We start from the raw sequence: 24,463 nt of genomic DNA on the forward strand, positions 1-24,463 counted from the left end.
TATTAAGTAAGTCCTGAACAAAGTTAGTAAGAATGCAGCCAACATAGAAAATGAGCACGTTAACTACCAAAACACCATTCCTTTAAAGAGAGTCAAATAATGCTGTGGGCCTTAATTACCATTTCTCCCTTTGTTTATTACCATTTCATCTGAGCCTCCTTACATTCCCAGGGGGAGGTGATGCTATTACTCTTGTGTAACAGGTGAGGGTCCTGAGATTCTGTGTGTGAACAACTTACCCACGGGGGGACTAAAACCCAGGTTTCCTGGCTGCAAATTGTCCTTTTTCCACTACCGCACACTAACGGGAGTGATCCGGATTCAAAGGATCTTTCGTGATGTCAAAGCCGATCCAAATTCACAGAATGAGAGGCAGACCTGCCATTTGCATCTGTGTTGATTTAATAGCTATAGTGATTCAGAAAAGCTGACTAGTGAGAATGATTGGAAATGAGCAGTGGAAATTGCTTTCAATGTAGCACCCATGAATCAATGGTTCTTGCTGATTTGAACAGTTGGAAAAAGTTTACTGATATGAAATCGGAAAAGCAGTTGTAGAAAAGCCCTAAGGGTGAACAGAGCTTTGTCAACGTTCACAGAGGGCTTTTGACTTCTCATTTGACTCCACGATTCTTGAGTGGAAAAGAATCCTGCTCCCTAAAGCAGAATGCCCCAGCAAGAAGGAATTTGGGGTTTGGCCACTCAATTCATAAGGAAATCTTTACATGAATAATTCTAGATCCGAGCACTACTGTGAAACGCTCAGCAAAGCATGATATTCAAGGATTTTATGCATTTTATTCCAATTAGCTACTTGATTTATTCCAGCAATAGAAGACAAGATATTTCTAACAATATGACTTAGGCCAGTGCATTACGGTGTCCATCACTAAAAATTACACTGTTTATTTAGAATTCAGAATTCACATGCCTTCTTAACTGCAACACAACTTGAATGGAATGGTATGTGACCTCTTTCTAGAAAACCCAAGGTGGGTCTTGTCCACAGGGTTGCTGTGTCACTGTCACCTGAAATCTGAAAATAAGGACTAAGGAGAATAAAGGCTGCCGCTGGGGCGATGACCTGGTACATAAAGCCCTTTTTGTGATCTGCTTCTCAGTCGATTCTTTATATCAGTCTGTGTATCTGGCTGTTCTCTGTTCTATGCTCCTGTGATCCTGACCATCTTCCCACAGATTTCCTCACTTGTGCTTCTAGCTCAGATCTGGTCTTCTGACTCTGAATCCCTCCTCAGTTATGGAATTCTTGACCTTGACTTATATCTTGATTCAGATGGTGACCATTACAAAAGCAAAGTTAGCACTCACTTTTAGGTAAGGCCAATTATATTTGTTTAAATGCATTGGCCTCTCTACAGCCACCAATTTATGTTGATCTTGTGGTATGTCACAAGTACACATCGATGAATGGGCAGACAAGTATATGTGGACGGTTTCAATGCTTCTTGAATTAGGGCAATAAATACTGTCTTTAAATATCGTATTTTTAAAAACACGTTTACTGTTTTATGTTAAAAAGAGCCAACTTTAAAATACCACAAAAAATACAAAGTCATCATTCACTCTGAGCACTAATTATATATAAAGGGGTAGTCTCTTCTGTTCTTCTCATTGTTCAGATGTGGTTTTCATGTTGTCATAACAACATTTTGTCATATTGTGCTTGGAATAGTGTGTGCTCTCCTTTTTAATATAGCATTGTTTTACATAGGCTTTCTAAATATTTATATAGTCCAGATATTCATCATTTTTATTGCCATAGACTTTATCACCATATTAAAGTTCCAAAGTTTGTTTAATCACTCCCTAATTGTTGAGCATTTGGATTGTTTCCAGTTATGCGCTATAACAAATAAGGTAGCTGTAAACATCTTTGCACAAGTAGGCTTAAAAGCTATTTTCTTTAGATAATTCCCCAAGATGAGGATTCCAGCTCAAAGGGCATGATCATTTTATCTGGCTCTTGCAGTGCCAGAATGTGCTCTAAAAATAACCTATTAATTAACAGTGCCACTGTCAACGTAAGAGGGCACCTCTATTCTTTCTTATCTCCATGAATGTTTATACTGTCATGAAAAAAGTGACCTGGCCTCAGATCTCTACAAAAACAACAGGCTGTGAACAACACTTTCTGCAGCCAAGTGTGCCCATAGGACTCCTCAGAGGCACATACGTCTCCTTGTGGTTGGCCACCAGTCTGCTGACAACTTGGCCTCAAGCCCTTGGTGGGTCCTAACTGCTGGGCTGGAATTCAGGACACTGTGGACAGCTTGGGAACAGAAGCAGGGAGCAAAGGTTTGGAGTTTGTGAAGGAAACAGGCTAGATAAGGTGGCTTGGAATTCTCCCCATAGGCCCAGCTTCAAATCCCTCATGCCCTCTATGTCATATGCATTTGCAGCTACCACGGCGGCTTCCCCCTCAGACCCACTTTCCTAACTGTTGCCATTGCAAATTGTCATGCTTATTTCTGCTTTATGCAGTCATAAGCCCTGGCTTCTGCCAGAGGTCACTGGCCTAGAAAAACTGCTTTTGAATCTAATGATATGGGTGTTGTCCTTAAGACAAAGGAAGTTAATGACCACAGCAAGTTTGCTGAATTCCACCTCACCTGATTACAGGACTTGGCATTTGAAACCAAGATTAGCTAGAAGGGCACACTGCCTCTTTGACCTCTGGTCCTTCCTTCCCCAGAGTCGCTGGAGAGCCACATGGACAGGATCATGCTTTCTTTCCCTTCTGATCCCCATGATAAGTAGTCGCTTTGCTCTTCCTTATTATTTGCTCTTAAAGGTATCAGCCCTGTTGGATAAGGAAAAAAAAAAAAATTCCCAACTAGCTTCACGATAAGAAAATGTGTGGAAAATGACTATACTTTTTTTTTTTTCCTTTCAGATTCCAGAAAAAATAACTCCTACTCTGCTGGGAGCAGCATCACATAGTGACTCAGAGTCAAGTGTTAGGTGGAGGTGGGAAGGGAAAATAATGGATCTGGCCCCTCGCTTGGCTCAGGGAAATAATAATTGCATGTGGACATTCAACTTTCCCATCTCCTCCCTCACCATCATCAGTTGTGGGGGACACAGAGATAAACAGGAAAATGTTCCCTGCCGGGCCACAGACATTTGGTATTTTTTCCCTCCATATACTCCTGTTGAGTTTGATAATTAAACCTCATTGAAAGCAGTATTACATTTTTTGTACCCTCGTTATTCTTTCTAAACACTTTTCCTTTTCTTTCAAACTTTACTTGTCTGGTATGAGATGGAGGACATAACAGCAGGCAGAAGTGGTAAGCTTTAAATTATCTACCTTATTCCCCCATGAGTGCAGAACTGCAGTAGATAGCCTGCTTTCTTGTTCTCTGCTAATCCACCATAAACTAAACATCCTTCCAGACTCCATGCCCATACATTTGGGAGAATTCTCCAGTAATCACATGAATCATACAGTCAGACGGTGTGTCTAGTATCTAACCTAAAATGCTTATTTCTGTAATATAGTCTTATTACTCTCTCTTTATTCTTACTATTAAGATAACTTGATGGAACATAACTTTCAAAGGGACTTTGGTAGATAATATAATTTTACTCATTCAACTTTTAGAAGGTTTCACAAACAGTTCCAGAATTTAAAAAATGATATTTAGAAAAAAATACCTGCGTACTTTTCTACTGAGAATCTTAAAGTATAGGCTCTGTTAAAATAACCTGCCCTCTAGGAGTGGAGAAGGGTATAGAATTATCTATTTTATTTATGGAATAATTGAGATAACATACCCCTTCATTTGGATAAGTAGATCCCCTCATTGTGTTGTTGTATTTAAAAGTCTAGAGTTGATCATGTTTATTTATTTTTTTATTTTAAGTAGGCTCCTTGCCCAACGTGGGGCCTGAACTCAAGGCCCTGAGATCAAGAGTCACATGCTCTACCAACTGAGCCAGCCAGGTGCCCCTAGAGTTGATTATGTTTAGAAAGGATTAGAAAGGGATGTTTAGAAAGGATGTTTGTATTGTGGGATTCATATTATGAAAACATGTTAGCTATTTGGCTAGAATATCCAGAGTTATGCCACATCTTATAAGACAGCTGCTGACATTTCTGGATATATACTTCGAGGATGCCATGACTTGCCTCCTGGCCCTTTTGTTGGGTCTCAGAGTTCCCCATGTCTATCCACCTGGGCCCTTTTATTTATTTATTTATTTATTTATTTATTTATTTATTTATTTATGATTTTATTTATTTATTTGACACACACAGAGAGAGGGATCACAAGCAGCAGAGCAGCAGGCAGAGGGAGAGGGAGAAGCAGGCTCTTCACCAAGGAGGGAACCCGATGCGGGGCTCGATCCCAGGACCCTGGGATCATGACCTGAGCTGAAGGCAGATACTCAACCGACTGAGCCACCAGGCGCCACTCCCCCGCCAGGCCCTTTTAGTTGAGCCCTGCACACCCACCCAGATGCATGCAGGGATGTTAAAAAACTCACTAGGGGCATCACCTTCCTCTTCAGAATTTCCCCCAGCCACCTTCGCTTGCTTGCCCTGCTATTGCTCTCTCATTGTGTCAGCTTCTTACTCAAGCCTGGAATCTGGGTTCATATTCTCCACTCACGCCCTGCATCATGTGGAAATAAATTAACACTGGTTTGAGCTGAAATCTTTTTGATTTTTCAGGTGCTTTGTATCTTCATCTTCCTCTTTGGTTCCTGAAGCTTTGTACACAGACATAACTTTCACGGGAATGACAGTGTGCCTTTTTAATGGAGTGTTGTACTCATCTGGGCAGACTTTGACTTCAAATAGAGACCGGAGACAAATCCTTTGCTTTGGGAAAGAGTGTGTAAAGAAACCAAGTAGATTTTGGTAGAGGAGAGAGGATGCCACCATATCTTCTAGGAGGAGTCACTGCCTAAAACACTTTGAAAAATATTATTCTTTGCTTGATCCTTCAGATGGTCACATGATCATACTATTTCTTCACCTCTAAATTTAATCATATTATAGAACCCTGGGTACCAAAAATACTAACAAATCCTTAGTAGGGCTTGTTAACAGTCATATTCATTTATTACAGGTGACTGATAAACCTTCTGATGCTCATTTATCAGGGGCTCTTGAAAACTTTTGTGTGTACAACTTTGATTATTCTGAGAGGTTTTCTTCATCAGCTATGTGCTTGACCAGGTGGTCTCTGAGCTCATTCTAATATTGCATTCCTCTGATTTCAAATGTGTGTATGTTTAATTTTTATTTTTTAATTGAGGTGAAATCCACATAACATAAAATTAACCATTTTGAAGTGAACAATTCAGTGGCACTTAGACCATTCAAGTGTTGTGCACCACCAACCCTACTGACTTCCAAAATATTTTCATCACTCCGAGAGGAAACCTGGTACCCATTAGATAGTCATTCTCCATCTCACCTCCCTCCAGCCCCAGAAACCACCAGTTGGCTTTCTGTGTCTATGGAATTACAAATTCTAGATAGTACTTGTAAATGGGATCATACAATATGTGACCATCTGCATCTTGCTTCTTTCACTTAGCATCATGCTTTTGAGGCTCATCCACATTGTAGCTTGTGTCACTACTTCATTTCCACGTGTGTTTTTAATAGCATAAGACCCTAATTCTTTCCAGAGATGACTTGAAAAATAAATGCAAAGATAACAACCCAAGGGGTCATATTTCATATTCAACTTCTGGAAAACCAAAATACTGTGCAATACATAGGTTTACCCAAGAGTGGTAGGATGCTGCCCTCCATCACATGGCATCCCCATTTGTTGGGACATTCCTGGTGTTACCGAAATAAATGAATAGCCTAAGGGTGCCTGGGTGGCTCAGTCGGTTAAGTGTCTGCCTTTGGCTCAGGTCATGATCCCAGGGTCCTGGGATCGAGCCCTGCATCGGGCTCCCTGCTCCTCAGGGAGCCTGCTTCTCCCCCTGTGCTCTCTGTCAAATAAATACATAAAATCTTAAAAAAAAAAAAAAAGAAATGAATAGCCTATAGCCTGATTGGAGATCTTTGATTTTGAAATTCTTTCATTTGAAAGAACTTTCTTTCATGGTCTTTAGCTCTGTGATTTACATATAAGAATACAGCAGCTTTTGTGGGTAACTTTGCTCCCTTTGGTATATTTTGTTGGTGTCCATACAGTGATACCTCCTACACTCACTCAGGCTGCCTGTCAGGTCTAGGAACACCTGCAGAGCTGAAATCAACTTGGAGTCCTTCACTAAAACTTCAGCATGAATCATTTCTCTGGTTTCAAAAAAGTGGCATTTTGGTAGTGTAGGAAACAATTTCGGGGGACAACTATGCTTCCAAAATATAGCAATCTAGTCAATAAGTAGGGCTTTGTCAACAAAGTGTGCATCTGTGAGAGTATGTCAAAATGGACTAACAAAAAGATGTAAGAGAGTCCCTCAAAGCTTTATGAGCAGAGTACCGTTGTTGGAACTGAATGCCTCTTTGGAAGTGCTTGGCAATGGACAGCTGTGTATAGATGTCATCATAATAGCTGCCTTCTCTTTGTTAGTGAGTTCTTACATTTTACTGGACCTTGCAGAATACAAAATGCTTTTCTTAGAGCATGATTACTATAGTTGATTGTTGAAAGCAGCACTCTTAACCTTTTCTGTGCCAATATATACATAGGAAGTAATGTTAGAGCAGTACACTGGGGACAATGGTCAAAGCTGATCATGTGTGGAGATGAACGGACCAGAGATTCTGGATATGCTGGGCCCCATGAGCCACCTGCATGGCTCCGAATTCAGTATCTCAGCACACCATCTTGAAGACTCTAATCTAAAACATTGTGTGCAATGCAATATGGTCCATAAGTATTTGTCATTCAAGATTCGGTTAGTCACAGGAAATCTGTGTCTGCAAAAACTGCTTTGAAATCTTGATTTGCGGTCTCGGGGCACTGTCTTGAATACGGTGGAGGTAACACAGCAAAGATAAAAAATAAACTCTTGTATTATGTTTCCTTGAATCTCTCTGAAACTTGCCTGAAGATTTTTGATCCACACAGCAAGATAGACCTTGGTAGTTAGCAATCAAATAATTTCCCTTATATTCACATTGTATTTTGATAGAAATCTTTAAATGTTGACTGTTTTTAGGATATGTGATACTAAGTGGAAGGGACTACCTATGTGATAAATCTTTTAATAGTTTCCCACAATTCTCTGAACAGATGGATAGGACTCTATCATCCAGTGATTACTCTGAAATTAATAACAGTTATGGGTTTGAGTGGCACTCTGAGAACAATACAATATGTGATGCTCCAGTTCTTACTGTTCTTTTTGATCATTGTTTTCATAAACAGACATTTAGATTTGGCCCTGCCTGCTAAGCACTGAACCACAGAGACCCTGAGTGGCTGAAATGACCAGTGCCTACAAATTAGGGAGAGGCACAAACAGCCCCTCAGAACACGCAAACCAAGAAGTTTATATCTCAACACTCCTTCTCAGTGTAGTAGCTTTGATCAATAAATACCAAAGAGTGAAAAAAGTGCTTATTGATCAGGGCTAATTGCATCAGAAAAAAACAGGAAATGACTGTGGAGGTATTTTATGCAAGGCAGAGCCTTTCTACAATAGAATGAAAATGCACCTATCATAGTGGGTATCTTAAAGAAATCTGTTGATCTTAAAATATTTACCAGCCTGAAACATTTCTACTACCTTCCTGATAAGAGTCTGCCATTCCCTTGTGATCATGCAGATCGTTAAATTCAGATTATTTGCCCATGGCAAGCAATTCTGAGGGGCTCTAAATGCCTTGCTTCTGCTATGTGGCTTGTTTTAAAAGCCTGAAAAAAAATGTGTAGATGGAGGGGAGGGTGGAGGGAGAGAGAGAGAGACAGAGAGACAGAGAGAGGGAGAAGGAGGGAACATGACCCAGACGTGGTATCCAAATACTTCATTTTTGTGTGATGTGAATATATGAAAAAAGTGAATGAATGAAAAAGCATTTCTGCCTTGTAAACCCCTCTTAATGATTACTATCACCTGAAAGTCCAGAAAAGCAAATGTCAGATCTGGGGGGTGGACAGGGGTCTTCTAATTCTAAGGTCAGGGCTTTACCTCTCCTCCAGGTTAACTTCCATGGAGGGATGGTTGGGGGAAAATGGTGTGGAGTGTTCCCCACAAAACACTCCCTCACATGGTTTACATCTCAGAATCCCTCACCATTCACATCTGTGTTCACGTCACGTGACTGACATAAATGCTCAAAAGTGGGAGAGAGAACATCCAGGTCTGGAGGTGCCAAGAGTGAGCACAGAGGTCAGAAGAGTCTCTGGGAAGGTCGGGGAACATCTTAGATACTTGTAATTGTGTGTGTGTGTGTGTGTGTGTGTGCATGTGCACATACTTACATAATTATCTATTTCTCTAGTTACTTAATACATTTTCTGATGCTCTTTTTGTATTCTGGTTTCTTTCATTTGATTACAGACCCCTGATGGGTAAAGACTCTGTTAATGGTCTTTCTTGGGTCTTTTGACAGAGCAAAAAAGACTAGACTAGCAATCTGTTATGCAGTGAAAGCACATTTCCTATTATTGCCTAATTTACACGAAGACATTGCTAGTCATGCAAAGTAATTGGTTATGTAGAAATTGGTAATACATGCAATATTATTTCTTCACATATTTGGATATGTAGGCACCTGTTTAAGTTTCATAAGATCCCCATGAATACCATTTAATTAAAAAATCCCAATGTTGCACAATCTTATTTGCAGTATAGATAGCAAGAAACTTGGAAGATCTTCACAATATGCTACTTAAAAATTCTTTTTGTTTTAACATTGCTTTTACCAGAGTTAGAAATCATCCACTGGAAGAGAAGTCCTTCCTAAAAATTACGAAATAATTCTGCCTAATAGTGTATTTACAGTCTTCCTTTGAATTTGGTTATCTTTCTACTTTTGTATTTTGATAATCTTATACTCATGCCACTCATTTATATAAAGCTGGGGGTTCATAAGCTAATTAAAAATAATTATTTTCTGCTCCCTTGGAGCAAGATGGTGGAGAAGTAGGAGACCTAATTATTGTCTGGTCCTAGGAATTCAGCTAGATAGTTATCAAACCATTCGGAACACATACAAACTCAACAGGAGATCAAAGAAAAGAATAGCAGCAATTCTATGAACAGAACAGCGACCACTTTCTGGAAGGTAGGACATGCGGAGAAGTGAATCCAAGGTGATATTTGGGAAGACAGACCATGGCGGGGAGGGAGCCTCCATTAGCCAGCTATCAGCAAGTGATAGAACAGCGGGGCACAAAATCGGAACTTTTAGAAGTCTGCTCTGCTGAGGGATGTCACTCCAGTGCCTAAGTGGGGTGGTGAAATCCTCGTTGGGGCAGTGTGGTCTCAGGACCCTCGGGGTCACAGAAAGACCGGGGGTGCCTGAGTGCGGCAGAGCTCCCAGGTATTGGAGCAGGGAAGCTGGCTGCAAAGATGGAGCCGAGAAGTGGGTTCTCTCTTGGGGTTGCCATAAACTGTGATCTGAGGCACAGTCGGGCCACTACTCTTCAAGCAGGGACCCAACAAGTGGCAGATCCGGGAAGACTCCCTTTCCTCCCTGAGGAGGAGTGGTGCGGGAGTGCACTGCAGGAATCTGCTGGGTTTGCAGGCTCCAAACATGGTCATGCGCCAGAGACAGAGATGCTCAGTCACGGGGCCAGGTGAGCACGGAGTACGGCTGGAGACCAGGGAGAAGGGAGTGATTGACTGCTTTTCTTTAAGGGCTCACTGAGGAGTGGGGCCCTGAGTTCTCAGCTCCTCCGGGGCCAGAGATTGAGAGGCTGCCATTTTCATTCTCGTCCTCCAAAGCTGTATGGAAAGCTTGCAGGGAACAAAAGCTCCTGAGAGCAAACCTAAGCAGATTACTCAGCCCGGCCCCTGGCAAGGGCAGGGCAATTCCGCCTCAGGCAAAGACATTTGAGAACCACGGCAACAGACCCCTCCCCCAGAAGATCAGCAATAACAGCCAGCCAAGACCAAGTTTACCGATCAATGAGAATGGCAAAACCCCAGAGCTAGGGGAATACAGCACATAGAATTCATGGCTTTTTTCCTATGATTCTTTAGACATTCAAAGTTAATTTTTAAAATTTTCTTTATTTTTTCAGTTGAATTTTCTTCCCTTTTTCAAACAACATCTTATCAATTCCTTTTTAAAAATCTTTTTAAATTTTAATCTTTACAGTCATATTCCATCCCTTCACTGTATTTACCCTTATTTTTTTGTATATATGTAAGTTTTTCTTTCTTTAAAATTTTGGGATACAGTTTCTTCTAACAGACCAAAGTATACCCTAAATCTAGTGTATGATGCTGTCCTAGTCTCCTGCCTGATCACATTCTCTCTCTTTAAAAAAAAAAAATTTTTTTTTCATTCTTTTTTCAACCAACTCCTTATCATACCAATTCCTTTTTTAAAATCTTTTTTAATTTTTATCTTTACAGTCATATTCCATCCCTTCATTGTATTTACCCTTTTTTATATATATATATATATGTTTTTATTCTTTAAAATTTTGGGAGGCAATATCTTCTAACAGACCAAAACAAAACCAAAACCTAGTGTGTGGCTCTGTTCTATTCACCACCCTGATCATATTCTTTTTTTAATTTTTATTTTAAATTTCCCTTTCTTTTCCCCCTGATTTCGTGTTTCTTCTGATTTGTTTAGTGTATATTTTTCTGGGGTCATTGTTACCCTGTTAGCATTTTGTTCTCTCATTCATCTATTCTCCTCTGGACAAAAATGACAAGATGGAAAAAAAAAATCACCTCAAAAAAAGAACAAGAGGCAGTACTGATTACCAGGGACCTAATCAATACAGACATAGTAGGATGTCGGAACTAGAGTTCAGAATGACAACTATAAAGATACTAGCTGGGCTTGAAAAAAGCATAGAAGATACAGAGAATCCCTTTCTGGAGAAATAAAAGAACTAAAATCTAACCAAGTCGAAATCAAAAAGGCTATTAATGAGGTGCAATTAAAAATGGAGGCTTTAACTGCTAGGATAAATGAAACAGAAGAGAGAATTAGTGATATAGAAGACCAAATGATGGAGAATAAAGAAGCTGAGAAAAAAAGATATAAACAATAACTGGATCACGAGGGGGAGAATTTGAGAGATAAATGATACCATAAAGCGAAACAACATTAGAATAGTTGGGATCCCAGAAGAAGAAGAAAGAGAGAGAGGGGCAGAAGGTATATTGGAGCAAATAATAGCAGAGAACTCTCGTAATTTGGGGAAGGAAACAGGCATCAAAATCCAGGTGGCACAGAGAACCCCCCTCAAAATCAATAAAAATAAGTTACCCTGATATCTAATAGTAAAACTCACAAGTCTCAGAGACAAAGAGAAAATCCTGAAAGCAGCTCGGGACAAGAGATCTGTAACCTACAATAGTAGAAACATTAGATTGGCAGCAGACCTATCCACAGAGACCTGGTAGGCCAGAAAGGCCTGGCATGATATATTCAGAGCACTAAATGAGAAAACTATGCAGCCAAGAATAGTATATCCAGTGAGGCTGTCATTGAAGATAAAAGGAGAGATAAAAAGCTTCCAGGACAAACAAAAACTAAAAGAATTTGTAAACACCAAACCAGCCCTACAAGAAATACTGGAAGGGGCCCTCAAAACAAAGAAAGAGCCTAGAAGTAACATAGACCAGAAAGGAACACAGACAATATACAGTAACAGTCACCTTACAGGAATACAATGGCACTAAATTCATATCTTTCAATAGTTACTCTGAATGTAAATGGGCTAAATGCCCCAATCAAAAGACACAGGGTATCAGATTGGATAAAAAAATAAGACCCATCGATATGCTGCCTGCAAGAGACTCATTTTGACCCGAAGACACCTCCAGATTGAAAGTGAGGGGGTGGAAAACCATTTACCATGCTAATGGACATCAAAACAAAGCTCGAGTGGCAATCCTTATATCAGACAAATTAGATTTTATTTTATCTATTTATTTATTTATTTAATCTTTTTTTAGATTTTATTTATTTATTTGACAGAGAGAGACAGTGAGAGAGGGAACACAAGAAGGGGGTGTGGGAGAGGGAGAAGCAGGCCCCCCACTGAGCAGGAGCCCGATGCGGGGCTCAATCCCAGGACCCTGGGATCATGACCTGAGCCAAAGGCAGACGCTTAACAACTGAGCCACCCAGGCGCCCCGACAAATTAGATTTTAAACCAAAGACTATAATAAGAGATGAGGAAGGACACTACATATCCTTAAAGGGTCTATCCAACAAGAAGATCTAACAATTGTAAATATTTATGCCCCTAACATGGAAGCAGCCAATTATATAAGCCAATTAATAACAAAATTAAAGAAACACATCGACAATAATACAATAATAGTAGAGGACTTTAACACCCCCCCTCACTGAAATGGACAGATCATCTAAGCAAAAGAACAACAAGGAAATAAAGGCCTAAATGACACACTGGACCAGGTGGACTTCACAGATATATTCAGAACATTCCATCCCAAAGTAACAGAATACACATTCTTCTCTAGTGCCCATGGAACATTCTCGAGAATTGATCACATCCTAGGTCACAAATCAGGTCTCAACCGGTACCAAAAGATTGGGATCATTCCCTGCATATTTTCGGACCACAATGCTTTGAAACTAGAACTCAATCACAAGAGGAAAGTTGGAAAGAACTCAAATACATGGAGGCTAAAGAGCATCCTACTAAAGAATGAATGGGTCAACCAGGAAATTAAAGAAGAACTAAAAAAATTCATGGAAACAAATGAAAATGAAAACACAACTGTTCAAGATCTTTGGGATGCAGCAAAGGCAGTCCTAAGAGGAAAGAATATAGCAATACAAGCCTTTCTGAAGAAACAAGAAAGGTCTCAAATACACAACCTAACCCTATACCTAAAGGAGCTCGAGAAAGAACAGCAAATACAGCCTAAACCCAGGAAGAGAAGAGAAATAATAAAGATCAGAGCAGAAATCAATGAAATAGAAACCAAAAGAACAGTAGGACAGATCAACAAAACCAGGAGCTGGTTTTTTGAAAGAATTAATAAGATTTTAAATCGTTGGCCAGATTTATCAAAAACAAAAGAGAAAGGCCCCCCCCCAAAAAAAATCATGAATGAAAGAGGAGAGATCACAACCAACACCAAAGAAATACAAACAATTATAAGAACATATTATGAACAACTATATGCCAGCAAATGAGACAATCTGGAAGAAATGGATGCATTCCTAGAGATGTATAAACTACCAAAACTGAACCAGGAAGAAACAGAAAACCTGAACAGATCCATCACCACTAAGGAAATTGAAGCAGTCATCAAAAATCTCCCAACAAACAAAAGCCCAGGGCCAGATGGCTTTCCAGGGGAATTCTACCAAACATTTAAAGAAGAATTAATACCTATTCTTCTGAAACTGTTCTAAAAAATAGAAAGGGAAGGAAAACTTCCAACTCTTTTTATGAGGTCAACATTACCTTGATCCCCAAACCAGACAAAGACCCCATCAAAAAGGAGTATTACAGACCGATATCCTTGATGAACATGGATGCAAAAATTCTCACCAAAATACTAGCCAATAGGATCCAGCAGTACATTGAAAGGATTATTCACCACGACCAAGTGGGATTTATTCCTGGGCTGCAAGGTTGGTTAAACATCCGCAAATTAATCAATGTGATACAATACATTAATAAAAGAAAGAACAAGAACCATATGATCCTCTCAATAGATGCAGAAAGAGCATTTGACAAAGTACAGCATCCTTTCTTGATCAAAACTCTTCAGAGTATAGGCATAGAGGGTACATACCTCAATATCATAAAAGCCATCTCTGAAAAACCCACAGTGAATATCATTCTCAATGGGGAAAAACTGAGAGCCTTCCCCCTAAGGTCAGGAACACGGCAGGGATGTCCACTATCACCACTGCTATTCAACATAGTATTAGAAATCCTAGCTACAGCAATCAGACAACAAAAAGAAATCAAAGGCATCTGAATTGGCAAAGAAGAAGTCAAACTCTCACTCTTTGCAGCTGATATGATACTTTATGTGGAAAACCCAAAAGACTCCACCCCAAAACTGCTAGAACTCAGACAGGAATTCAGTAAAGTGGTAGGATATAAAACCAATGCACAGAAATCAGTGGCATTTCTATACACCAACAACAAGACAGAAGAGAGACAAATCAAGGAGTCGATCCCATTTATAATTGCACCCAAAACCATAAGATACTAGGAATAAATCTACCCAAAGAGGCAAAGAATCTGTAATCAGAAAACTATAGAACACTCATGAAAGAAATTGAGGAAGACACAAAGAAATGGAAAAACATTCCATGCTCATGGATTGGAAGAACAAATATTGTGAAGATATCAATGCTACCTAGAGCAATCTGCACATTTAATGCAATCCCTATCAAAATACCATCCACTTTTTTCACAGAGCTGGAAGAAATAATCCTAAAATTTGTATGGAACCAGAAAAGACCCCGAATAGCCAGAGGAATGTTGAAAATGAAAAGCAAAGCTGGTGGCATCACAATTCTGGACTTCCAACTCTGTTACAAAGCTGTCATCAGCAAGACAGTATGGTACTGGCACAAAAACAGACACATAGATCAATGCAACAGAATAGAGAGCCCAGAAATGGATACTCTGTGGTTCAACCAAGCAGGAAAGAATGTCCAATGGAAAAAAGACAGTCTCTTCAACAAATGGTGTTGGGGAAATTGGACAGCCACATGCGGAAGAATGAAACTGGACCATTTCCTTACACCACACACAAAAATAGACTCAAAATGGATGAAAGACCTCAATGTGAGACAGGAGTTCAACAAAATCCTAGAGGAGAACACAGGCAGCCACCTCTTTGACCTCAGCTGCAGCCACTTCTTAGACACATCGTCAAAGGCAAGGGAAGCAAGGGCAAAAATGAACTATTGGGACTTCATCAAGATAAAAAGCTTTTGCACAGCAAAGGAAATAGTCAACAAAGCCAAAAGACAACCAACAGAATGGGAGGAGATATTTGCAAATGACATATAAGATAAAGGGCTAGTACCCAAAATCTATAAAGAACTTTTCAAACTCAACACCCAAAGAATAATCCAATCAAGAAGTGGGCAGAAGACATGAACAGACATTTTTCCAAAGAAGACATCCAAATGGCCAACAGACACATGAAAAAGTGCTCCACATTGCTCAGCATCAGGGAAATCCAAATGAAAACCTCAAGGAGATACCACCTCACACCAGTCAGAATGGCTAAAATTAACAAGTCAGGAAATGACAGGTGTTGGCGAGGAAGCAGAGAAAGGGGAACCCTCCTACCCTGTTGGTGGGACTGCAAGCTGGTATAGTCACTCTGGAAAACAGTATGGAGGTTCCTCAAAAAGTTGAAAATAGAGCTACCATATGACCCAGAAATTGCACTGCTGGGTATTTACCCCAAAGATACAAATGTAGGGCTCCGAAGGGGCACATGCATCCCAATGTTTATAGCAGCAATGTCCACAATAGCCAAACTATGGAAAGAGCCTAGATGTCCATCAACAGATGAATGGATAAAGAAGATGTGGTATACATATACACAATGGAATATTATGCAGCCACCATAAAAATGAAATCGTGCCATTTGCAACGACGTGGATCAAACTAGAGGGTATTATGTTAAGCAAAATAAGTCAATCAGAGAGAGACAATTATCATATGATCTCACTGATATGAGGATTTTGAGAATCAAGACAGAGGATCATAGGGGAAGGAGGGAAAAATGAAACAAGATGAAACCAGAGAGGGAGACAAACCATAAGAGACTCTTAATCTCAAGAAACAAACCGAGGGTTGCTGGAGTGGAGGGGGGTGTGAGGGATGGAGTGGCTGGGTGATGGACATTGGGGAGGGTATGTACTATGGTGAGTGCTGTGAGTTGTGTAAGACTGATGAATCACAGACCTGTACTCCTGAAACAAATAATACATTATATGTTAACAAAAAAATTAAAAAAATTATTTTCTGATTCATGTGTTGCAAGTTCACTGTAGAAAATCCAGAAACTGTAGAAAAGTGTAGGAAAGAAAGAGTATCATCTACATAGTTCAGGAATAACCACTATGACTTTTTTTTTTAATACTCTTAAGGCATTTATTTATTAAAACATTCTCTGCCACGATTTCAGATTAGCTTAAAATTCAAATCAGTCTCCACCTCAGTGTATCACGTAAAAACATGTTCTCCAGCAATCAGTGTTATCAGCGTCCACACGATGAGGCCCATGGTCAGCCTCTTTTTTCCCTAGATGATCCAACTAGATGTTAATACTGCTCTGCTACAGGGTAAAAGCTCCTAACTCAAACTCATTGGGAAAGGGTTGAAACTTCTGCAAAGTGCACTTTAAGAAGAGGTACTGGGTTTTTTTATTGTTATGTTAATCACCATACATTACATCATTAGTTTTTGATGTAGTGTTCCATGATTCATTGTTTGTGCATAACACCCAGTGCTCCACGCAGAATGTGCCAGAAGAGGTACTGTTTGCTTATGAAAAGAAACCAGTGAGTCCTCTAACAATAACAAAAGGGGTATTTTACAGTTAAGCACATGATTTGGAGTGAAGAATTCGGATGTTGCTCTGCTGGTCCAGGCTGTTAATACTCTTCTTGTTTCTCCTGTGGGCCCCCTTCATCAGGTATCACAAAGCCTTCATCTGTGGCATACAGAATGTCCACGATCCTCTGCAATACCAGGTTGTTTTCCCCCATTCTCCTGGCAAATCAATTCAATGTTCTTTAGCTTTCCAAAGTAGAAATCTCTAACTTTCTCCAAGTCTTCGACAGTAACTTTCAGTAGGTTGACCTGTTGCATCAATTCAGCTGCTTCGTCAACGCCATTGGCCACACCAGGATTCTTTCACACCACACCCGGACCAGCCTTAGGGGTTGCAGTAGTTCTGTGTGTTGCAATGGGCCTCTGTGGAGCTGCGCTGCTAGAGCTGAGAGGTTTCTTCAGTTTGTTCAGAGCTGGAGCAACAAGGGAGGGAGCCACTGCAGTTTCTTGACCTTGTCTGGAAGCTATGGGGTCATAGTCTTTTCCATCATAGTTTGCATCAAAAAACTTCTTGAACCACCGAACAAATTCAAAATTGTCCTGAAACTTTCCTTTTACTAATTTGTCCACAGGAATTATTTTGTCAACACCCATTCTCTTAAAACCTGCTTGTAGTATTTTGAAGTTCTGGATGTATTCATGTTCTAGCTTAGCCTGGAATTTCACTTTCTTCAAGGCAATGGAGCCAGGGAATAGCATGTCCATAAACTGTCAGTAGGCAGCCCCTGAGCACAACTGTTCGATCTTTGTCAGATTCAGCTGCAGAGACTCATTGATCCAGGCCAGCATGTCATGTCGACTTAGGTTATCACTGGTGACTGACGTTGAATATACGTTTACTGCCATCTTCAGCTCTCGGCGGGACCACGTCCATGGCCTGTGCCCGGCTTCGGTTCCGTCTTCATCTTGTTCAAACCACCCAACCCCACTGTGACTGTTTTGAGTGGTTTGCCCTAGAGTCTGATTCCCATAAGCATAAGCACATACAATTTTCGTTTCTCTTCCTATTTCCTGGTCTGTGTGTATATGTGTATGTGCGTGCATGCATGTGTGTGTGTGTGTGTTTGTCTATATACTTTCAAAAATATATTGTAATTACACTCCTTACAGTTTCTGTTTTTATATAATATTACATCATGAGCATTTCATAATTTTTTATAAACACACCTTTTACCGTATAAAAATATGCCATCTTTATATGCATTAAAATTTAATTTCATAATGTGAACATTTAACTAGCTTAAAATTTTTGTTTCAAATAACAGATTAATAATTTACTTATTCATAAATGTTTGCATCTATATTTATCTTCCTTGTTATACAGTTCTAGAACACAGAGTATTGGGTAAAAAGGCAGACAGTCTTTTTAAAGAAGGTTAAATTACTACAAATTGTGCATGGGAATGATTATCTAAAGTAAACTCATTAGTATTAAACATTATTATTTAAAAATTAGTGCTTCTGCTCTGAGAGGCAAATGATAATATCCATCACTACTTTAATTTGCATTCCTTTGATTGTTAGTGAGTTTGATTTTTAGTAAGTTTATTAATATAATTAAGAAAATCCAGTTCATTAGCTTAAGTTTTAAGAATAAACACAGAGAAGCTACAGAAGCCAATATCCAAAGGATAGTGGTTTCTCCAGGTTCGTATAGGAAGATAAAACTCTGCGGCACCTGGGTGGCTCAGTTGGTTGAGAGTCTGGCTCTTGATTTCAGCTCAGGGTATGAACTCAGGGTCATGGGATTGAGACCTGCGTAAGGCTCTGCACTAAGTGGGGAGCCTGCTTGAGATTCTCTCTCTCCCTCTGCCTCTGCCTCTTCCCTTGCTTGCGCTTGCTCTCTCTCTCTCAATAAGTAAATAAAATCTTAAAAAAAGAAAGATAAAACTCTTAGAATGACAACAGAAGGGGAAAATGGCTCTTCAATCTTACATGTTTTCAGTAATATTCTCATTTTGGTATGGGCTATAGGTGCTTTCCCGGATAAAGTTATAAGAAAGGTAGGGGGCTTTGGTCTCTTAATCCATATTTATTCCGATGCTGACTAACAGTAAATATTCAAATGATGATTACTATAGAATTGGAAAATGCTGAGTCACATAGTTGGTTTATTGTAACATGGCATTCTTGAACCAAATAGAAATTACCTTCTCTGACTACATCATTACCTGTTTTACAGCCATATGATAGTTCAACAAATAAACAAGTGAACAGTAGGTTGAAAAATGTCCTATAAGTTTGGGCATAAGGAGTAATCTTTCAAATACTTCTAAAAAGTGGGACACCATTTCAATTAGAATATCCGAAGTGTGGATCTTTAAATTGAGCACTCAGAATAGCCAGCTATCAGTTTAACCATTCAATTAACTCATTAGCAATATGTCCAGGCATGGGGCTGGGCCTCATCTAGATTCAGAAAAGTATCCTCTGGATTAGTAGATGGGCAGGAATTAATAGCCCCTTAGACTTGATTATGGTTGCTCCCACATTGTTTTACTTAGGAACCAGCTAACAAGTATGTAAAATAGAGATGAGAGATCAAAATACATGTGATTCAATGTGGCTCCGCTGCCCTGAGAATTCTGTCCAGAAACACAAGTATAGTACTTGAGTAGCCTATGTGGAGTAAGAAATCTGCCAAACGAGCCTAGAATTATGTGCTCACTGACTTTTGTAACATTAGCCGGGGGAAGGTAAGGTAGAATTTATGGTCTGGCCACTATTATATAGGCAATGTCTTGCTCTGCTACAGTTAATTTCTTTCTCATTCTTTTACTTATCATTAGGCCTATAGAAGACCCAAACCTAACATGTCTGCTGCTTGTGACTTCTATTATTTTATGCATCTTTTATGAGGTTCTTTGTAGAGTGATCTAGTTCATAGAAAGCCATTTAAAAATGCCAGTCATGAATCATATCCATGAGCTATAAATTTAGTATTGTAAAAGTACATAGGAAACTAGGGCAAAGGAAACTTGATGTTAATATTTCCCTTAAAAATATGTATACACAAACATATATATATGTGTATATATATATATGATATATTTGTGTTTATACCTTGGAATATAATATGTATAGTATCAAGAGTTGCTTCTAAATTATCCAGTTCTAGAATTCATGCTAAGTATGCAAAACTATTGCTCTAAGAGCTAACAGATTGATTAATTAATTAATTAATCAATCCTAAAAACATTTGGGTTAATATTTGCTGATAGATGCATTCATTCATTCATTCATCAACACAACAAACATTTACTGTTTCTCTCCTCAAATAATGCATTGTACCATGGTGAATAAGATATTTTCCTTTTCCTAAGAAGCACATAGAAATTTTTGATGAGTTATTTAGAGGCTCCAGATCTTCCCTGCCTAAGGGGTTAAGGGAGTGTTTTCTTTTGGCTGGGGAAATTCTGCATTTAGGAAATTAGGAAACATTTGGACAGCTCTATTAAATGATAATTACCTCTTGACAGGTATCTATAAAGTTTAATCAGTATCGCTGCATATGTTTAGAAGAGCTGGAGAAGAGTAACATACTTGGTATGTTATGCATTTGAAAGTGCTAAAATGTTTAGGAGATTAATAAGGAAACATAAAACTGGAGTGACCTTTAATCTTGTAATTGGGAACTGAAATACATATGCACCTAATCAAAGGGCCTTGTGCTGCATATCTAAAAGTTAGGAACATTCCTGATTCACTAGGTCTCTAAAATATAGACTGCATTTTTTTTTTAGACTGTATGTTTTAAAGAGCATTTCTACAAGTTATAAACCGTGCAGGATAAGGTGATAATGTGTAACAGTTAAAAACAAGGCTTTCCAGTTACATAGACTTGAGTTCAAATTCTGAGGCAGTCATTTATTAGTAGTGTGATCTAGCAGTGGATCTAACCTAAACTTGCAATTTCCTGGTTCGTAAAATAAGGAGAATAATAACACCCACCTCACAGGGTTGTTAAGAGAATTAAATTAGATAATGTACAGGAAGCCTTAAGGACACTGCCTGGAATTGAGAAAGTGCTTAATTAATAGCAATATTGTTAGAAAAAAATATCATCATGATTTTCTTTTCAGGCCACTTCTCAAAATTTCTGACCAATTTAAGAACACTTCAATATATTTCACTAGCCTGTGCTTCTAAACTAAGGAATTTGGGGTTTACTTTGCAGCTTGTCAATGAAGCAACATGATTATGCAGTGTACCAATTAATGCCTAGGACTAGAAACTCTTTTTGGTTCTCATTAATGAGCCAGTTTAAATAGAAATATCCTTTTACTTCAATAAAAATTTAAGATATTAATAAAATGTAGCATAATTTGCATTGGGTAAGTTATTGCTAATTTGAAAGGAAAACATGGGCAGAACAATTTTTCTCCAGTTTGTCTTTAATTATTAGTCAGCATATCGATTGCCAAGCTCTGATTAAGACTGTCTCACCAAATTCCAATACGCTTGTGGGGGACTCCTGCATGAATACTGCACTCTAGAATTATCCCTGTGCATACTCCGCATCCCAATCTAGCCCCTTTCATTCCCTCTCCTGTGTGCAGAAGAAGAGCAGTTCTAAGGAGAGAACCTGTTGAAAACAGCCACCCGAAACAGTTATAGTCATCTTTGCTGACAAGTCAAGTACACAGGAAAGAATATATTCAGACAGCAGATACGGAAGACATTGATTCACAGCATGTAAAGGTTTCAGTTATTCAGCACTGGAGTCACCTGGCTGTTAAACACGTGCATATTAGGATGGGATGGAAAGAGAAAAAAGGGAGAAAATAATCCTTTGCAGAGTTCCCAATGTATGTCAGGCACTGTGAAGACACTTTCACATGGTGCCACACTTCATCTTCACAAAGAACCTCAGAATGCATTCTTAGTTCATATTTTTAAGTCAGGAAACCCTGCCCAAAGAACATAAGTAAAATGCCTACCCCCGGTCATGTGGAGCTGTAATATGAATGCAGAGCTGACCCCAAAGCCTATCCTTCTTGTACTACACTACACTGAAGTTAAGTAATCAGTTCACTTCTCTGAGAAGATTGATCAATTCTTAATGAATGTTTATTGAACACCTGGCTGCTGACGCGGGTGGGGCTAGGGCAAGGCACAGAGGTCACTGTGAGATGGAGAGTTTGACTTCATGGAGCTAACAATTCCTCTGATATCTTAAATTTTCTATATCCATTTACAATACTCAGAATTCACAGGGTATTTAATGGCCTCATTAAAAGGGGGCACCGATATTAAAAAAAACTATAAACCTTTTAGAGTAAACATAAAATCTTTGTGATTTTATGCCTTGGGTTAGGCAAAAATTTCTTAAGTTTAGTACCAATAGCATGATCCATGAAAGAAAAAAAGGTAATAAATTGGACTTTACCAATATATATAAATTTTGCTCTGAGAAAGACACTGCTAAAAGAATGAAAAGACCAGCCACACTCTGGGAGAAACTATCTGCAAACCACACATCTGAGAAATGACTTGTATCAAGAATATCTAAAGAACCCTCAAAATGCAACAACAACCCAATTAAAAAATGAAAAAAAGGTTTGAATGGATGCTGTGCCGAAGAGGATATACAAATGGCAGCTAAGTATATGAAAGAATACTCAATCTCATTAGTCTTGAAGAAAATGAAAATTAAACCCACAATGAGCTATCACGATATGCCTATTAGAATGGCTAAAATAAACACTAAACAAAACAAACAAGCAAACAAAACAGCTGACAATACCAAGTGCAGAGGAGAATATAGACCCACTGGAACTTTCATGCATTGCTGGTGGGGGTGCAAAATCGTACAGCCACTCTGGGAAACAGTTTGGCTGTTTCTTCCAAAGTTAAATATATACTTAGCATATGATCCAGAAATTCCACAATTCCACTTCTAGATATTTCAGATGAAATAAAAACCCATGTTTGCAAACAAACAAAAACACCAACCCCCCCAAACAAACAAACAAAAAAACCCCCAAACAAACAAAAACAACAACAAAAAACTCTTAACCCCTGAATGTAGTATCCATATTTGGCCAAATCTGTTGACAACACAATGTCCCTCAGCTAAGGAATAGATAAACAAACTGTGGCACATTCATATAATGAAATACTACTCAGCAATAAAAAGGAATAAATAATTGATAAATGTAAGAATGTATATTGATACACATCATCTATAATGCATTTGGATGAATTTCAAATGCATTATGCTAAACAAAAGAAGACAGACTCAAAATACTATATACTGTATGATTCCATTCATATAGTATTCCTGAAATGAGAAAATTATAAAGACCGAGTAGTTCTGTTCCCTGTTAAGGATGGGTGGGGGCGAATTTAAAAAGGAGTGGCATAATGGATTTTTTTGGTGAGTAGGATGATGGTACTATTCCATGTCTTAATTGTGGTGGTGGTTATATGACTATATTTGCCAAAACTCATAAAAACATAAACCAGAAAGTGAATCTTATTGTACATAAATTTTTAAAATATGAAAATGAAAATTCAGAAGAGCAAACAAAAAAGGCACAGGGATTTAGGAAATTCAGCAAAAGACTCGATTCTTGTCTACCTAGCCTCGCATGAGAGTGGAAGGCACGTGGAGGGGCTCGGATTTGGCTGCAGTCTTATTTTTTGCAGCAAACCACATCTTGTATGCTCCAGGATTTGTGTAGGCTAGAGTTATAGCTACAAGGTCTCAGAGTTCAGAGGCTTCTCTGCCATTACTGGGACTGGCCCAGGATCCCCAGAGTTGCTGAACTGCCTGTCCATGGGTACCAGGTACCTGCAGAGGAATCCAACTAATTTGGTGCAGTTTCAAATATGTTTTTCTTTCTACTGCCACCTAGCTCCTTAAAGATAGATTCAATGGGAAAAGATTATTGTATTAGTTAATCTTGTAAAAGTGAGAAAATAAGGCAATTCTGGAAATATATTACCTTTTTAAGATGACTAGCATCCTGTTAAGCAATAATTTCCTAAATGAAATAGCAAAGGTAGCAAGATTCTAATTTACAATTAAGAAATTAGTAAAAGCAAACAGGATCTTAAGGCACCTTGACTATTGTTAGCATATTCCCACAACTGCTACCAAGCACAGTCAAACTTTGCAATTTCCAAATGTCTCTCATGTACTTCAGGCAATGTTAAGTACATTTTAAAATGGAAATTTTAGGTGTCTTGTTGAGTTGCTGGTGACAACACCAAGAAAAGATGCATTTCATGAACTTGTCAGAGGCAAATATCTACTTGACATACTGGGCATAATCCTTGTTTTTCCAACTGTCAGTTTGAATATCTAATATTTTAATTTATGTTCTGATATCTTTGAGAATAAATGTGTTCCTATCATCAAAATAACTGCGCCTACTCAGAGCTCAGAGTGGAATTTGTAACTGCATCATTGTTTCTTATTATATAATCTGGAGTGCATCTGCCACATTAGTGAGCGGGCTTTCTTCGGAAGGTAATGTCACAAGTACTAAGCAGGAGGTCTTTTTGCCCACCATTTCTCAGACCATGATGACTTTTCTTTTCTTCAAGAAAAAAAAAAAAAAAGAACTCCAGCTAGATGCAAATAAACCTAGTCCTACTGTTCAGAGTAGAGAAAGATTTTGGTTGTGGGGAAACATGAAGTGTATATACGACCACGGTGTTTAGAAATTTCTTCATATATTTAACAAATGCCTTCTGAGTTAGAGCTGTAAAGATTTATAAACTTTTTTCATACAATTCTCCTT

General features: G+C 38.8%; 1 protein-coding gene and 1 pseudogene across 4 annotated transcripts in view; both read right to left on the reverse strand.

Annotated features, from left to right (window-relative positions):
* The window catches only part of B3GALT1 (beta-1,3-galactosyltransferase 1), a 540,853-nt gene that overhangs the window by 83,685 nt on the left and 432,705 nt on the right, over positions 1–24,463 (reverse strand). The window lies entirely within an intron of this gene.
* LOC112809499 (microtubule-associated protein RP/EB family member 1 pseudogene) lies at positions 16,691–17,720 on the reverse strand (annotated as a pseudogene).

Source organism: Callorhinus ursinus, unplaced genomic scaffold (assembly GCF_003265705.2).
Source record: "Callorhinus ursinus isolate GAN/ISIS: 27379988/994484 unplaced genomic scaffold, GSC_fseal_2.0 scaffold2, whole genome shotgun sequence".
NCBI classification, from domain to species: Eukaryota; Metazoa; Chordata; class Mammalia; order Carnivora; family Otariidae; genus Callorhinus; species Callorhinus ursinus.